Source organism: Dasypus novemcinctus, chromosome 2 (assembly GCF_030445035.2).
Source record: "Dasypus novemcinctus isolate mDasNov1 chromosome 2, mDasNov1.1.hap2, whole genome shotgun sequence".
Taxonomy (NCBI): Eukaryota; Metazoa; Chordata; class Mammalia; order Cingulata; family Dasypodidae; genus Dasypus; species Dasypus novemcinctus.
The window spans coordinates 183274078-183278791 of NC_080674.1; the positions used below are offsets into that span (position 1 = coordinate 183274078).

Here is a 4714-nt window from a genome sequence, read left to right on the forward strand (position 1 = left end):
TCTGCTTCTATTCTTGTCAGTGGCACCAGCAATGTGTCTCTTTTTTTGTTGTGTCATCTTGCTGCATCAGCTCTCCGTGTGGGGCGGCGCCACTCCTGGGCAGGCTGCACTTTCTTTCACGCTGGGCGGCCCTCCTTATGGGGTGCACTCCCTGCACGTGGGGCTCCCCTACGCGGGGGACACCCTGCGTGGCACAGCACTCCCTGCGCGCATCAGCACTGCGCATGGGCCAGCCTGCACACGGGTCAAGGGAGGCCCCGGGTTTGGACCGCGGACCTCCCATGTGGTAGATGGACACCCTAACCCCTGGGCCAAGTCCTCTTCCTCCCCGTGTGTTCTTGGACACCTCCCAGGTCTTACTTCCCCTCGTATAAAATAGAAATGACGATAGTGGCCACTATTTATTGAGGAAGGCCCTTGCCTGGCCCTTGTCCTGGTCCTTAACATGCATGATCTCACCTAACCTCCTCCAACAATCCTATGAGTTGGGTGGCGTTATCCTTATTTTACCCAAGAGGATCCTGATGGTCAGACAGGCCCACAGCTAAGAAACCAGCAGCGCAGGGGATTTGAACCTGTGTCCAAATGAACTCTGGGGACTGTGTACCTAGTGGGCTATTTTGCCTAGGCTGTGGGCAGAGGGGCATGAGAGCAGCACACAGTAGGACTTCCATCCATGCAAGTTCCTTCTCTCCCTCCCCACGCTCCTTGACTCAAGATCCAGCTTGGGAGGATCCCAGCGCTCCATTTGCTAGATTCCCTGGAAGGCACGTGTAGGTCAGTGGAGTCCCCGGAGTTTCACTTGGATGGCACCGGCCGCCACCCGTGTGGCCCAGTCTGTTTCCTGCAGGGATGGGGACAGCACCTGTACTTGGGCACAGTGGCCGCTCCCCTCACCCCCACCCTGCTCCGGGTGCTGTCACCATGGAGAGGCACCAACGGACACAAGCTGGGTGGGCTCGTTCTCGTTCCGGAGCCCCAGCCCAGGCATGTCAGGGTGTGGGCTGGGGGTGTGGTTGGGGGAATTCTGGGGTTCAGCCTGACAGCCCCAGAGGAGGGCAGAGCTGGTGACCAAGTTTTGTCTCTGAGCGCTGAGGGGGTGTCCCGCCTGCACCATCTCAGCGCTTCCCCCTGCCAAAGAACGCCTGCGGATCCCGGTGGGGAAACTGAGGCTCAGGGAGGCAAGGTCAAACAAACATGAGATGGTAGATTTGGACCCCAAAACCTATGTACTTTCCATCTGTCACAGGCTTTCTCTCTGAGCCCGGCACAAGGGTGTTTCACTCTGGCTCACCATCCCTTAGCCACAATTCCAAAACCCCCAAACCGAAAGGCTGCTCATCAATTTGGACCCCAAACTCATTTGGTAGTTCCAGCCCTCCCACTTCCCAGACCTGGGCAAGTAATTAATTTTCTCTCTCTGAGCCTCAGGGTTTCATCATCTGTAAAATGGGGAGAGTGGCCACACCTTCCCCAGCAGCTGCACGAGGAGGGAGCGGCCCTTGTGCGGGGCCCCGCAATCTGCGTCTAAGAAGCCTTCGGGGGATCTGACCCCCCCGCTCACATCTTGGAAGCCACAGTTTTCAGACGTCAGCCTGATGGCGTCCCTTCCCTGCTCTAAACCCTTCAATAGCTCCCCAGTACCTTCTGCATTAACACTTGAACTGATGGGAAGCTATCGACACTCTTTATTTTTCGACTTACTTTGCGTGTTCATACATTTTAATGCAGAATCACCAGTGTGTTTGTTTACAGGAGACCCCTATTCGATGTGTTACGGGATAAGTGGTATATTCCTCTTTTTAAAATCTGAAAAACTCAGCATTCTGAAGCCTCCAGCCCCAGGAGTTTGGGGATGAGGAACGGTGGACCCAAATATTTCCACGGCTCCAGGCACCAGCTGAGCGCTTGGCAGGGGTGATCCTGCTCAGCCCTCACGATGACTCAGGCAGACAGCTTTATCATTGCCCCACTCAGCGGAGGAGAACTCTGAGGCTCCAGGTTTTGAAGCCACAGCACCGGAGCCAGGGCCAGAATCTGAACCTCAGACTGCCACCGGGAGCCACCCACGTTGGCGACACTTGCCCTCTGTGCAGTCCCCCAGCCTGGCTGGTGTGACGGGCAAACTCAGCAGAGGCGAGTCCCAGGCGCTTCCCTCCAGCAGCCGTCCTCCGGGGCCGTCAGGGACGGGCTTTTGAGCGTTGGTTAAAGCTACTTGGGCTCGACTCAGAAGGCACTGGGGAGCCACGGGTGGGTTTAGAGCGAGGGAGAACAGCCGGGGTCAATGCCTGGAAGAGCAGGTCCTAAATGCCAGTGCGCGGTCGGAATCCCCCGGAGGGCCTGCTGAGCACGGATCGCTGGCCTCAGCCCCTGAGTTTCTGATGCAGTAATTCTGGCAGGGAGAGAGGGGAGTATTTCGAGCAGGTTTCCAGGTGAGGCTGCTGGTTGGGGACCCCGCTCTGAGGACTGCCGCTGTAGCGCAGCACGGGGGGTGTGGGGGTGGCAGGAGCACCTGGGATTCACTGTAGTAAGGAAGGCCCTGGCTCGGGTGCCTGCCTCCAGGAAACGCCACCTCCGTCACTCAGGTCCCCACAGCTCACCGGGGACGAAGGTGCTGCACGAGCCATACAGCTGTCAGCGGCGGGCTGGACTCCAACCTGGGGCGCAGGGCTCCAGGGACATCCCGGGCCCCCGGGCCGCCCCCGAGATGGCGCCTGAGGGGGACAGGGCGCTGGGGGGAGAGGCTGGGCCTCACCGGCGAAGGCAAGGAGTCTGCCGTGAGTCGAGTGAGCAGACACGGAGATCCCTGCACCCCTGGCTCCGGCCCCTCCACCCGTGGGCCCCGGCGAGGGGCGGCCCATGGCAACAAGGGCCCAGCAGTGGCTGTTCCCTCCCTGCCCCCAACCAGGCCCGGGTGCATCACCCTGGGTCCACCTCCTGGCTGTGTGACCTGAAGCCCTGCTCCGGGCCTCTCTGTGCTCATTTGCTTGCTTCACAGGCCAGGGATGGGATGCCACAAAATCAGGGGAAATGCCGCTTCTTGAGCACCTCCTATGTGCAGGCTATTGTCAGGTCCCTTACCTGGGCTCCTTAGGACGACAGGTGAGGCGGGCTATGACATCAGCAGTGTCCCTTGAAGATGCTGCCCCTTCGAGCCCTCTCTCCAGCTCTGCTCGCCTGCCGCTCACCCCCCACCCGCCTGGAGACACCCCTTCCACCGCCCGCCCTGCCCGCACAGGTCTTGGGCCTTTTTTAGCATTTCTTTTTAAGGGAGAGCGGGAGATGGGACACTCATACAGCCGAGATCGGTAGGGGTGGAGGAGGGGCCGTGGGCACTCGGGGGTCGGCAAGATGGTTTCTGAACTCCTCTAGGTGCCCGGAAGCTGCCTGGGAGCGGGGAGGCGGCCCAGCTCCTCGCCGTGGGCGCCCCGGAGCCTCGCTGACGCACTGCGGCACCCTGGGAGGACCCAATCCCTTGCTGGCTCCCGGCAAGGGCGTGCAGCGGGCGAGCCCCCCAAGCCGCCGCACACCGCGCACAGCCCCGGGGACCGAGCTGGAGAGCCGGGGGCGCCAGCCAGCCCCTCGGGGTCTCCCCGCGGAGAGCGCCTGCGGCAGCCAGGCTTGTCAGCTGCTCCTGGAGGCCGGGGGGTCCCGGTGGTCCCCCAACCGGCACAGGCCAGAGCGCCACCACCCCGGAGGCCGGCCGGGGGGCGCGATCGGCCCTGGGGCCGGCGGGGGCCGGGGGGCCTTGGGCTCGGCCAGGCCGAGGCGGCAGAACCCCGGGGCCTGGCCGGAAAGCACCCCGGCGTGCAGCGGCGCGTTTGCCCCGGCTTGTTGTGCCGTTGCTATGCTGCGCGTTCTCCAGCCCGGGCCCCGTGGGTTTTTCCCCTCTTGTTTCATGCTCTGACGGGAACTCTGTGCATCTGGAGCAAGTTCATGGCAGCCGCAGCATTCCAGAGCGGGTGACGCCGCCGGTTCCTCCCTGGCCCCGGCTCCCCGGCCTCCGCGCCCTGCCTGGCTGCGGCCCGAGCCGGGGGAAGGCGGGCGCTGGCTGGGGAGGGGGCGCCCCCCGAGATGGAAAGCCCGCGTGCCTCTCCGTCCTTTCCAGAGGCTGACGCGAGTTTTAAGGAGCAAGAAGAGGCTTCTGGGCTCTACAGCTCCTTTCTCTGGTATTTAACGCTCCACACGCTTTGTTCCAAAAGTCACTGCCTAACCTCACGCCCTGCACCAGCTCTCCAGCCAGCCAACCCCCTGCTCTCCCCAGATGACCCCGGCCTGTGCCTCACCCTCCCCTCCTCCCTGCTCTCCCCCAGCTGAAAACTAAGCCCTCCCTCCCTTCCTTCTTGCATTCCTTTTCCCCTTCCTTCTTTCTTTAGACAATATTCATCTCTGATAGAATGTACACTTTAGAGAGAACAACTCATACATTTTATAAATAATTTGCAGATTTTGTTAAGTAAAATTGCAAAATAATCTAATTCTGGATAGAAGTGAGTACTTTGAAAAAAATAGGAGGGAAAGGGAAAAAGGGAAGGTGAGAGTGCAAATGAGTGAGAGAGGGAGCAGGAGAGCGAGAGCTGGGGCACTGCAGGGGGAGGCCAGGGAAGGGCTCCCCAAGGAGGTGCTATCTGGGAGAGACCTGGCAGTGAAGGGCCCAGCTGGGAGCGTGTGAGGAAAGGCATGTGGGGAGGGAACAGCAGTGCAAAGGCTCTGG

The 4714-nt window shown here is 61.0% G+C and overlaps 1 long non-coding RNA gene across 1 annotated transcript; it reads right to left on the reverse strand.

Annotated features, from left to right (window-relative positions):
• Positions 1-1618: 1618 nt before the first annotated feature.
• LOC131280242 (uncharacterized) lies at positions 1619-3826 on the reverse strand. Its single transcript, XR_009187772.1, has 3 exons — positions 3082-3826; positions 2513-2750; positions 1619-2392 (listed from the first exon to the last, which is right to left on the reverse strand). It is a non-coding gene; the product is annotated as an uncharacterized lncRNA (long non-coding RNA).
• Positions 3827-4714: the final 888 nt, after the last annotated feature.